This window comes from Rhinoderma darwinii, chromosome 5, assembly GCF_050947455.1.
Source record: "Rhinoderma darwinii isolate aRhiDar2 chromosome 5, aRhiDar2.hap1, whole genome shotgun sequence".
Lineage (NCBI taxonomy): Eukaryota > Metazoa > Chordata > Amphibia > Anura > Rhinodermatidae > Rhinoderma > Rhinoderma darwinii.
In genome coordinates this window covers 339,250,236-339,264,348 of record NC_134691.1, presented here as the reverse complement: position 1 = coordinate 339,264,348, position 14,113 = coordinate 339,250,236, and the positions used below count along the sequence as shown (strand labels likewise).

The window sequence follows — 14,113 nt, the reverse complement described above, 5'->3', positions numbered from 1 at the left end:
TGGTGACGCGTCCCTCTTTCGGCATCCAGCCCGACCTCCCTGGATGACGCGGCAGTCCATGTGACCGCTGCAGCCTTTGATTGGCTGCAGCCGTCACTTAGACTGAAACGTCATCCTGGGAAGCCGGACTGGAGACAGAAGCAGGGAGTTCTCGGTAAGTATGAACTTCTATTTTTTTGACAGGTTGCTGTATATTGGGATCGGTAGTCACTGTCCAGGGGGCAGAAACAGTTACTGCCGATCGCTTAACTCTTTCAGCACCCTGGACAGTGACTATCTACTGACGTCTCCTAGCAACGCTCCCGTAATTACGGGAGCCCCATTGACTTCCTCAGTCTGGCTGTAGACCTAGAAATACATAGGTCCAGCCAGAATGAAGAAATGTCATGTCAAAAAAGCAAGACGCATCCGCAGCACACATAACATGTGCATGACATCTGCGGACTTCATTGCGGAATTTAGAATCTCCATTGAAGTCAATGGAGATATTCCGCCACAACTCCGCAACATCCATTGCATGCTGCGGACAGCAAATTCCGCACCGCAGCCTATGCTCCACAGCGGAATTTTCATCCTCGTCTAAACGAACCCTACTAAATAGAAGTGGAAGTCAATGGAGAAACGGCTCCGCTGCGGATTAACGCTGCGGAGTGTCCGCAGCGGAATTCAAGAGCAATTCCGCCACGTGTGGCTTTGCCCTTATAATACTGCCCCCTATATACAAGAATATAACTGCTATAATACTGCACCCTATATACAAGAATATAACTACTATAATACTGCCTCCTAAATACAAGAATATATCTACTATAATACTGCCCCTATATACAAGAATATAACGACTATAATACGGCTCCTATATACAAGAATATTACTACTATAATACTGCCCCCTATATACAAGAATATAACTACTATAATACTGCCCCCTATATACAAGAATATAACTACTATAATACAGCTCCTATATACAAGAATATAACTACTATAATACTGCCCCCTATATACAAGAATATAACTACTATAACACTGCCCCTATATACAAGAATATAACTACTATAATACTGCCCCCTATATACAAGAATATAACTACTATAATACTGCCTCCTATATACAAGAATATAACTGCTATAATACTGCACCCTATATACAAGAATATAACTACTATAATACTGCCTCCTAAATACAAGAATATATCTACTATAATACTGCCCCTATATACAAGAATATAACGACTATAATACTGCTCCTATATACAAGAATATAACTACTATAATACTGCCCCCTATATACAAGAATATAACTACTATAATACTGCCCCCTATATACAAGAATATAACTACTATAATACAGCTCCTATATACAAGAATATAACTACTATAATACTGCCCCCTATATACAAGAATATAACTACTATAACACTGCCCCTATATACAAGAATATAACTACTATAATACTGCCCCCTATATACAAGAATATAACTACTATAATACTGCCCCCTATATACAAGAATATAACTACTATAATACTGCCCCTATATACAAGAATATAACTACTACAATACTGCTCCTCTATACAAGATTATAAGTATTATAATACTGCCCCTATATACAAGAATATAACTACTATAATACTGCCCCCTATATACAAGAATATAACTACTATAATACTGCCCCTATATACAAGAATATAACTACTACAATACTGCCCCCTATATACAAGAATATAACTACTACAATACTGCCCCCTATATACAAGAATATAACTACTATAATACTGACCCCTATATACAAGAATATAACTACTATAATACTGACCCCTATATACAAGAATATAACTACTATAATACTGCCCCCTATATACAAGAATATAACTACTATAATACTGCCCCTATATACAAGAACATAACTTTTATAATACTGCCCCTATATACAAGAATATAACTACTATAAGGGCATGACCACACATGGCGGAATTCCTCCGCAACTGTCCGCATCAATGCCGCACAGAATCTGCGTTGCAGATTCTGCAGCGGATCTGCACAAAATGTGCAGAAAATTGATGCGGACTGGCCGCTGCGGACTGCAGGAAAAGTGCTTCTCTTCTCCCTATTCAGTGCAGGATAGAGAGAAGGGACAGCACTTTCCCTAGTGAAAGTCAAAGAAATTCATACTTACCGCCAGTTGTCTTGGTGACGCGTCCCTCTTTCGGCATCCGGCCGGACCTCCCTGGATGACGCTCCAGTCCATGTGACCGCTGCAGCCTGTGCTTGGCCTGTGATTGGCTGCAGCCGTCACTTACACTGAAACGTCATCCTGGGAGGCCGGACTGGAGACAGACGCAGGGAGTTCTCGGTAAGTATGAACTTATATTTTTTTACAGATACATGTATATTGAGATCGGTAGTCACTGTCCCGGGTGCAGAAACAGTTACTGCCGATCGCGTAACTCTTTCAGCACCCTGGACAGTGACTATTTACAGACGTCTCCTAGCAACGCTCCCGTCATTACGGGAGCCCCATTGACTTCCTCAGTCTGGCTGTAGACCTAGAAATACATAGGTCCAGCCAGAATGAAGAAATGTCATGGTAGTAAAAACAATACGCTCCGCAGCACACATAAGATCTGCGGACTTCATTGCGGAATTTTGACTCTCCATTGAAGTCAATGGAGAAATTCCGCCATGAGTCCGCAACCAGTCCGCCACTGCTCCGCAACAGACAGAGCATGCTGCGGACACCAAATTCCGCTCCGCAGCCTATGCTCCGCAGCGGAATTGTACGCATCGTGTAAACGAACACTGCTAAATTAAAGTGAAAGTCAATGGAGAAACGGCTCCGCTGCGGATTAACGCTGCGGAGTGTCCGCAGCGGAATTTAAGTGAAATTCCGCTATGTGTGAACCCGCCCTTATACTGCCCCTATATACAAGAATATAACTACTATAATGCTGCCCCTATATACAAGAATATATCTACTATAATACTGCTCCTATATACAAGAATATAACTACTATAATACTACCCCTATATACAGGAATACAACTACTATAATACTGCTCCTATATACAAGAATATAACTACTATAATACTGCCCCCTATATACAAGAATATAACTACTATAATACTGCCCCCTATATACAAGAATATATCTACTATAATACTGACCCCTATATACAAGAATATAACTACTATAATACTGCCCCCTATATACAAGAATATAACTACTATAATACTGCCACCTATATACAAGAATATAACTACTATAATACTGCCCCTATATACAAGAATATAACTACTACAATACTGCTCCTCTATACAAGATTATAAGTATTATAATACTGCCCCCTATATACAAGAATATAACTACTACAATACTGCTACTATATACAAGAATATAGCTACTATAATACTACCTCCTATATACAAGAATATAACTACTATAATACTGCTCCTATATACAAGAATATAAATACTATAATACTGCTCCTATATACAAGAATATAACTACTATAATACTGCCCCTATATACAAGAATATAACTACTATAATACTGCCCCTATATACAAGAATATAACTACTATAATACTGCCCCTATATACAAGACTATAACTACTATAATACTGCCCCTATATACAAGAATATAACTACTATAATACTGCCCCTATATACAAGAATATAACTACTATAATACTGCTCCTATATACAAGAATATAACTACTATAATACTGCCCCTTTATACAAGAATATAACTACTACAATACTGTCCCCTATATACAAGAATATAACTACTATAATACTGCCCCTATATACCAAGAATATAACTACTATAATACTGCTCCTATATACAAGAATATAACTACTATAATACTACTCCTATATACAAGAATATATCTACTATAATACTGCTCCTATATACAAGAATATAACTACTACAATACTGCCCCTATATACAAGAATATAACTACTATAATACTGCCCCTATATACAAGAATATAACTTTTATAATACTGCCCCTATATACAAGAATATAACTACTATAATACTGCCCCCTATATAGAAGAATATAACTACTATAATACTGCCCCCTATATACAGGAATATAACTACTATAATACTGCTCCTATATACAAGAATATAACTACTATAATACTGCCCCTATATACAAGAATATATCTACTATAATACTGCTCCTATATACAAGAATATAACTACTATAATACTACCCCTATATACAGGAATACAACTACTATAATACTGCTCCTATATACAAGAATATAACTACTATAATACTGCCCCCTATATACAAGAATATATCTACTATAATACTGACCCCTATATACAAGAATGTAACTACTATAATACTGCCCCTATATACAAGAATATAACTACTATAATACTGCCCCTATATACAAGAATATAACTACTATAATACTGCCCCTATATACAAGACTATAACTACTATAATACTGCCCCTATATACAAGAATATAACTACTATAATACTGCCCCTATATACAAGAATATAACTACTATAATACTGCTCCTATATACAAGAATATAACTACTATAATACTGCCCCTTTATACAAGAATATAACTACTACAATACTGTCCCCTATATACAGGAAAATAACTACTATAATACTGCCCCTATATACCAAGAATATAACTACTATAATACTGCTCCTATATACAAGAATATAACTACTATAATACTACTCCTATATACAAGAATATATCTACTATAATACTGCTCCTATATACAAGAATATAACTACTACAATACTGCCCCTATATACAAGAATATAACTACTATAATACTGCCCCTATATACAAGAATATAACTTTTATAATACTGCCCCTATATACAAGAATATAACTACTATAATACTGCCCCTATATACAAGAATATAACTACTATAATACTGCCCCTATATACAAGAATATATCTACTATAATACTGCTCCTATATACAAGAATATAACTACTATAATACTACCCCTATATACAGGAATACAACTACTATAATACTGCTCCTATATACAAGAATATAACTACTATAATACTGCACCCTATATACAATAATATAACTACTATAATACTGCTCCCTATATACAGGAATATAACTACTATAATACTGCCCCTATATACAAGAATATAACTACTATAATACTGCCCCCTATATACAAGAATATAACTACTATAATACTGCCCCCTATATACAAGAATATATCTACTATAATACTGACCCCTATATACAAGAATATAACTACTATAATACTGCTCCTATATACAAGAATATAACTACTATAATACTGCCCCCTATATACAAGAATATAACTACTATAATACTGCTCCTATATACAAGAATATATCTACTATAATACTGCTCCTATATACAAGAATATAACTACTACAATACTGCCCCTATATACAAGAATATAACTACTATAATACTGCCCCTATATACAAGAATATAACTTTTATAATACTGCCCCTATATACAAGAATATAACTACTATAATACTGCCCCTATATACAAGAATATAACTACTATAATACTGCCCCTATATACAAGAATATATCTACTATAATACTGCTCCTATATACAAGAATATAACTACTATAATACTACCCCTATATACAGGAATACAACTACTATAATACTGCTCCTATATACAAGAATATAACTACTATAATACTGCACCCTATATACAATAATATAACTACTATAATACTGCTCCCTATATACAGGAATATAACTACTATAATACTGCCCCTATATACAAGAATATAACTACTATAATACTGCCCCCTATATACAAGAATATAACTACTATAATACTGCCCCCTATATACAAGAATATATCTACTATAATACTGACCCCTATATACAAGAATATAACTACTATAATACTGCCCTCTATATACAAGAATATAACTACTATAATACTGCTCCTATATACAAGAATATAACTACTATAATACTGCCCCTATATACAAGAATATAATTACTATAATACTGCCCCTATATACAAGAATATAACTACTATAATACTGCCCCCTATATACAAGAATATAACTACTATAAGGGCATGGCCAGACGTGGCGTATTTCTAGAGACACTGTAGGCATCAATGCTGCACATAATCTGCGTTGCAGATTCTGTTGCGGCTTTGCCTAAAATGCGCAGTAAATTGCTGCGGATTAGCCGTTGTGTCTTTTAAAACATTTCATCTCAGTCTGGCTATAGACTTCGAAACATATAGGTCCAGCCAGAATGAAGAAAGTATTACAGTAGTTAAAGGGGTTATGTGGGGACCGAAAATGATTATCAGTGTAGTCCATGCAGTATGTGAGTACTCTCACTAATATACATTCCGGTCCTCCGTCATGCTGATTCTGAGATTCTCATAGATTTTTATAGCGCTGCCGGGGGATCGGAAGTCTACTTGCACAGCCTTCTCTTGCTGTACTCTATGTACAAGCAGGAGCAGTACTACAGCGATTACATAGAGTACAACGGGATCGGTCACATGAGGAAGAGTCACACCATCATCCAAGTAGACTGTGCAACTAGATTTCCGGTCCCCCGTCAGCGCTATAAAAATCTATCAAAATCTCATAGTCAGCGCGACGGGGGACCGGAATGTATATTAGCGAGTGTACTCACATACTGCAGGGACTACACTGATAATCATTTTTGGTCCCCGCATAACCCCTTTAAATTGAAGTCATATCTACAGGGGGAGCTGTATGGTGCTATCTACAGGAGGGGGGGTCTGTATGACGCTATCTACAGGGGGAGCTGTATGGTGCTATCTACAGGAGGGGGTCTGTATGAACAGGGGGAGCTGTATGGCGCTATCTACAGGAGGGGGTCTGTATGAACAGGGGGAGCTGTATGGCGCTATCTACAGGAGGGGGGTCTGTATGACGCTATCTACAGGGGGAGCTGTAGGGCGCTATCTACAGGAGGGGGTCTGTATGGCGCTATCTACAGGAGGGGGTCTGTATGGCGCTATATACAGGAGGGGGGTCTGTATGACGCTATCTACAGGGGGAGCTGTATGGTGCTATCTACAGGAGGGGGTCTGTATGAACAGGGGGAGCTGTATGGCGCTATCTACAGGAGGGGGTCTGTATGAACAGGGGGAGCTGTATGGCGCTATCTACAGGAGGGGGGGTCTGTATGACGCTATCTACAGGGGGAGCTGTATGGCGCTATCTACAGGAGGGGGTCTGTATGAACAGGGGGAGCTGTATGGCGCTATCTACAGGAGGGGGTCTGTATGGTGCTATCTACAGGAGGGGGTCTGTATGGCGCTATCTACAGGAGGGGGTCTGTATGGCGCTATATACAGGAGGGGGGTCTGTATGACGCTATCTACAGGGGGAGCTGTATGGTGCTATCTACAGGAGGGGGGGGTCTGTATGAACAGGGGGAGCTGTATGGCGCTATCTACAGGAGGGGGTCTGTATGAACAGGGGGAGCTGTATGGCGCTATCTACAGGAGGGGGGGTCTGTATGAACAGGGGGAGCTGTATGGTGCTATCTACAGGAGGGGGTCTGTATCAACAGGGGGAGCTGTATGGCGCTATCTACATGAGGGGGTCTGTATGACGCTATCTACAGGGGGAGCTGTATGGTGCTATCTACAGGAGGGGGTCTGTATCAACAGGGGGAGCTGTATGGCGCTATCTACAGGAGGGGGTCTGTATGACGCTATCTACAGGGGGAGCTGTATGGCGCTATCTACAGGAGGGGGGTCTGTATGACGCTATCTACAGGGGGAGCTGTATGGCGCTATCTACAGGAGGGGGGTCTGTATGACGCTATCTACAGGGGGAGCTGTATGGTGCTATCTACAGGAGGGGGTCTGTATGACGCTATCTACAGGGGGAGCTGTATGGCGCTATCTACAGGAGGGAGGTCTGTATGACGCTATCTACAGGGGGAGCTGTATGGTGCTATCTACAGGAGGGGGTCTGTATGAACAGGGGGAGCTGTATGGCGCTATCTACAGGAGGGGGGGTCTGTATGACGCAATCTACAGGGGAAGCTGTATGGCGCTATCTACAGGAGGGGGGTCTGTATGACGCTATCTACAGGGGGAGCTGTATGGCGCTATCTACAGGAGGGGGGTCTGTATGGCGCTATCTACAGGAGGGGGGGTCTGTATGGCGCTATCTACAGGAGGGGGGTCTGTATGGCGCTATCTACAGGAGGGGGTCTGTATGGCGCTATCTACAGGAGGGGGGCTGTATGGCGCTATCTACAGGAGGGGGGCTGTATGGCGCTATCTACAGGAGGGGGTCTGTATGGCGCTATCTACAGGAGGGGGGGTCTGTATGGTGCTATCTACAGGAGGGGGGGTCTGTATGGCGCTATCTACAGGAGGGGGGGGGGTCTGTATGGTGCTATCTACAGGAGGGGGCTGTATGGCACAATCTACAGGGGGGCTGAATTTCACTATCTATATGGGGCACTATCTACAAGGGGGGGCTGTGTGTGGCACCCAGGGGAGGGGGTCCCAGTCAAACATTTTCTATGGGGCCCAGTCTTTCCTAGTTACGCCCCTGAGAGAAGGATAACCGCAGTGCATTCTGGGAAGCCCATCTGAGTTCATGTGATCTTTTTTTCTTATCTGTAAATTGTCCATGAACACCAAAAGTTTGCCGAATCCAAAACTCGCTGGAAATTTTGACCGAGTTCAGTTTGCGTAGAATCGATTCGGTCATTTCTACCGCTGTTACTTTTTGTGTCCATGGGGTACAAATAGACTTAGAAGCCCCCCACCCCTTAGCTTCAGAGCCCTTACACAATGTCTACGCATCCTGTGGTGGAGACAGCGCCTCATTTTTTGGATTACTCGAATCCAAAAACATTCAACTTTTTGAAGGAGAGCGATGTAAACGTGTAATTCCCTCTGACTTCCAGATTCCCGCTCCATCCTGGGAACCATCATTTCGATCACCGCCTGTCGTCTGTGCCAGCAGTTTTGACTTAACAGCTAAAGTGGTTGGGAACCAGCGAAGGTTAGACAATGAAAGTAAGTACACCCATCGCTTTCTTTTGTTTAGTCCCCGTTTCACTGTGTAAACTGATCAGAGGCCAAATGAATGAAACTTTTTAAGAAGGCGGGATGGGGAATTTACTTATTAGGGGAATCAGATGGAGGGAACGTGTTGTCGTTTCAGGGCTAAGCAGTTTTGCTAGATCGCTGTGACCTTCACAAAACCCTCAAATTTTTGTATTAAGTGAATTTCGCTTCTGTGGGACAAAAGTACAAGCTGTAATTTAATTGTTATGACTCAACATTCACTGGCAATAAACCTTTCAAAGGACCAATTCATGGAGGCGACATTAAGAAGAAATTAGCAGCTGGCAACGTGGCGAGAGATATTGAATTTTGCTGCGCTGTGATTGGCTGTGAGAGATCAGCACCGGTCCATTGTTACGGGTAATAATGTTATTCCAGTGAACTCTTGGTGGCCGTCTCTCAATTGTGCGAAGCTCCTTGACATCAGCAAGGGTTAAATGAAGCGCTGGGTTTATTATTGGTGCCCGCTCCATGTTTATGTGGGTCCTTGGGCACCAGAGTGGCAGCGGACGGACAGTAGAAAAGTGTCAAAACCCTCTGAGCATTTCCACTTGACTAAGTTTGTAATGATTGTACACTATATAGAGAAAAGTATGTGCCCCCCTCTCAATCATTGTCTTCCGGTGTTTCCCCAATCCCCCCGTTGTATAACGCCCGGCAGTCACGTTACAGACATTACTGATAGAACGGGTCGTTGTAAGGAGATCAGTGACCTCCAGCGCGGTCCTGTAATAGGACGTCACCGATGTAACAAGTCCGTTCCGGAAACTTCTTCCCTCCTAGATATTCCACCCTCACCTGTGAGTGATATTATTGTATCCCTCTGGATAAATGGGCAACAATTACCACAGACACCCCAAAATCTTGTAGGAAGAGTGGAAGATGTTTTACTGCTGAGAGGAACAACTCTATATTAATGTCTATGGATTTATAATGGGACGGCTATAAAAGCAGGTGAAATGTGGAAGTGTCCCAATACTTTTGTCCATATAGTGTATATTGGGGGGTCAAGTGAGGATGTTTAAAACCCACAAATACAAGCCCGAGCAGGTCCAGGGGTGGAGGGGTTGGTTTGCCATCTCACGGACCCCTCAGCAGCTTCATAGGTGGTCTCTATGACCCAGCAGTTCAGCTTTCAGTGCAAAGTCTTGAGGGTAAAATATCCTTGCAGCATGCAGACCCCCTCAGGGCAGTGGCCCCCGATATTTGCCCAGGTCATACTTCACCCTAAATTTATGTAAACTTTCTTGTTAATCTTATATGTAAATGTTTATGGTTTGTTCTGAAAATTTCTGATATATTTTGTGTTTAAATACCTCATCCTTCTCAAGATCTCTGCTTGTTGTCAGTGAATGCAAACATTCTTGTTTACACCCAGAGACTGAAAATCATTACAGACCTCATACTTCTCACAGCTGGGAATTTGCTACAATGTATCCAGTCTAGACAATCCTCTGAGAGGACATCAACAGCACAAATCTCTCTCCTGTTCTGATTTTTTGCTACAATGTATCAGTGCAGGTAAAATGTATCAGTTCAAGCTGCAAAAATTTGCTCTGTAATCGGATCGGATCGGCTCATACTGTTTATGCAGTACACAGATTTTAATCAGCACAACTTTTCACGATGATAAGAGATGATCATATGGGTTTTCAGCAGCGGGAAAACCTGCAATCTACTAGTGGACGAAGCCCCTTGTAACAAATACGGGTTTTCAAACTGTACATTACCTTTAAACATGAGTACACGAGCATCGGTAATGCTTATTGACCGCAGGATTGGATTTCATGCCCATGTGAGAAAGCCACTCTGGTCCTCTGCCTTCTGCAGCATACAAAATTATATACATCTGAATCCCTATACCCAACTGCCACCTAAAAGCATCTTGCAAGACTGGTAGAGAAGATTCTGTAGTAAAAATAACTGTAAAAAAGACATATATGTCAGTTGGCAGGAGCACTCAATGCCAGGCAGCTGGTTAGCAATAAGCAGAGGATGAGCGCTCAATGCCAGGCAGCTGCTGCAAAAGCCACTACAATCTAGTTGCATAATTAAAGATACATTTTAATGTTGAGAATGTTCTGCACCTAGTTGGTAGGCAAAGTACCACTACTATAGTATAACTGGGAAAAACTAGAGAGTAGAATAACCTCTATATACCAGTTAGCGTTACGCTGAGGATGAGCACTTAATGCCAGGCAGCTGCGGCAAAAGCAACTAAAATCTTACATTGCATAAATAAAAATACATTTAAATGTTGAGGAAGTTCTGCTCCTAGATGGTAGGTAAAGTACCACTACTATAGTATAACTGGGCAAAACTAGAGAGTAGAATAACCTGTATATACTGGTTAGCAATAAGCTGAGGATGAGCACTTAATGCCAGGCAGCTGCAGCAAAAGCAACTAAAATCTTACATTGCAAAAATAAAAATACATTTAAATGTTGAGGAAGTTCTGCTCCTAGATGGTAGGTAAAGTACCACTACTATAGTATAACTGGGCAAAACTGGAGAGTAGAATAACCTGTATATACTGGTTAGCAATAAGCCGAGGATGAGCACTTAATGCCAGGCAGCTGCAGCAAAAGCAACTAAAATCTTAAATTGAATAAATAAAGATATACAAAATCCGTGGGATATGTTTGTAGTGTATAAATAGGGAGTACTGTGTAAATAATGAGAAACTGGTTATTGTATTTTTATCCAGGATGGATCAGTAAAGACGAATATGTATATTTATGTATTTCATTTATACTCTCTGAGCCAGACAGTGAAAATAGGATGTTCATGGGCAGAGCACTAAATTACCCAGACAAACGCTGCAGGAAGCTTTCCTCTTTGATCAGTCGTCTCATTCCTCAGAACATCTTCTTTTGAAACCTAAAGTATTTGCTATTCACATTTTCCTAGATGCCGAAGATTGGGGAGAAAACTGTCAGCGGCCCGACGTGTGATGGAGATTAATGAACATGTGGAGACGTTTTTCTGCTGCGATCACAAATATCACATAGAAAACCAACTAATCTGGAGCTTTCCGATCAGGAGAGATGAAGATAAAGCCGACACCGGGACGTTCATTCATTTTTACGGCTTATGTTTTACTTATAAGAAAACGGAAATTTAGCATCAAATACAATTTTCAATAACAAAGTTGAAGGAATGTTGGAAATTATTGTCAAACTCCTTTTACTCTATAATGTAACAGATTACAGCGCGAAAACCATTTCGAAACATCTTAAAGGGGCATCCACGGAATAGGTGATAAATATTACATCAGTGGAGACCCAACGGCGGGGGTGATCACCAGGAGAACAATCATTAGTCCTCCGTCCTTGCAAACCTGTACGTCTGTGGTGAGGTGGAGTTGCACGGAACTTGCTGTCTTATTAGGACAACTGATTTTCTAAATACGAACCCGTCAGCGGATCGTCAAGGGTCCGGCAGCTAAAACTTCTGGCGATCAGCTGCTATTACCAAGAATCAGCACTGGGTGATCGCGGGTTTTCCCTGCAGTGGTCATTGCAGGGAAGAGGTTGTATCAGGGCGGATACGCTGCGTAAAAGTGCACAGCGTATCCACCCTGTGCGCCGCAGGGAAGTCCGGCCAGAAAACCGGACCAAATTGTGGTGCAGTTTTTCGGCCGGAATGTCCGCTGTGGAAAACTGCACATAAAAAAAGTTTCATACTTACGTAGCCATGGCGAGACGTCCCTCCGCTGTCCTGCAGCCCGCAACAAACAGCAGATGTTTCAAAAAAGCTGCAATTTCACCGCAAAAAACGCAACTCAGAAAAAAAAAAGTTATACTTACCCAGATCTCGATACATCTGCGTCCAGCCCGGCCTCCAGGGATGATGTTTTATCCCATGTGACTGCTGCAGCCAATGACAGGCTGCAGCGGTCACATGAGATGAAATTTCATCCCGGGAGGCCAGGATGCAGTACGTCAGAGGGACGCGTCGTCATGGCTACGGGTAAGTATAGGCTTTTTTTTTACCAGCTATTTTCCACGGCGGATATTCCGGACGAAAAACTGTACCACAATTTGGTGCGGTTTTTCAGCTGGGATTCTCTGCGGGCTCCAGGGTATATACGCTGTGTACTTTTTACGCAGCGTATCCGCCCTATGTGAACTTGGCCTTGGAATGTGTTGTCTGCTCGGTTCACGCTCGCTCTTAAAAGTATAGTATGCAGCACTATTCTTGTCATTAAAGAGACAATTTCCTAAAATTCGATTTGGAAAAAGAGCTAACCCTAAACTGGCTAAAAGGAATATGTCTTACCAGGTTCGTGACAGAAATGCCATACATATTTCTGCCACTAGGTGGCACTTTAAAGCCTTGCACTGCATGAGCCTGAATGTAACCACTTTGTGCTCTTTATTGATCCTAGACCTTTTTATCTCTAACAGCACACCATCAGGTCAGACATGGTATTGCAAATTAATCAATAAATGGGTATTCCAGGCAAGACTCAAAAAGTTTTGCTCATCTTTCTTCCAACCTAAAATCTAATCGAGGAGCATTGGTGGTAGGCCACAGGGCACAGCTTGTCATGTGACATACTCCATGCCATCGTTCTCTATTTCATACATTATTAAACGTAAGATTTTACCTAGAATGTACCTTCAGTGTTATCAGATATTTATGATAGTTGTATTTATGAAGGTCACAGACATCTCTGACTTCATCCACTTTATAGAAAAGGGGGACAATAAAACTTTTCTTAGCATTTAAAATGTCGTGAATTATTTTGACAGAAATCTGTTATTACATCTGTTGTTGAGTCATTGGCCTCTCAAACCCACTTCCCGAAATTATAGTTTTAAGATTGTGCTACTTAATTTCTCAAGAGCTTTGTCTCGTTGAAAAACTAAACCCAACGTGAGAGGCTATATCATATAAAGCCCCATTTTCTTTAGGTTCTCCATCTAAAATACAATGAACCTGCGCCATTTGTTGCACATTATTGATGGAAAAATAAATGTTTGGTCACGGATACCAGATGTGAGAG

The 14,113-nt window shown here is 41.0% G+C and overlaps 1 long non-coding RNA gene across 1 annotated transcript in view; it reads left to right on the top strand.

Annotated features, from left to right (window-relative positions):
• LOC142653080 (uncharacterized) overlaps nucleotides 1–12,222 on the top strand; it is a 107,289-nt gene extending 95,067 nt beyond the window's left edge. Inside the window, exons 2-3 of the long non-coding RNA XR_012848043.1 lie at nucleotides 8,940–9,051; nucleotides 12,013–12,222. This is a non-coding gene — a long non-coding RNA (uncharacterized LOC142653080). The remainder of the gene's footprint in view (nucleotides 1–8,939; nucleotides 9,052–12,012) is intronic.
• The last annotated feature ends 1,891 nt before the right edge of the window (nucleotides 12,223–14,113 follow it).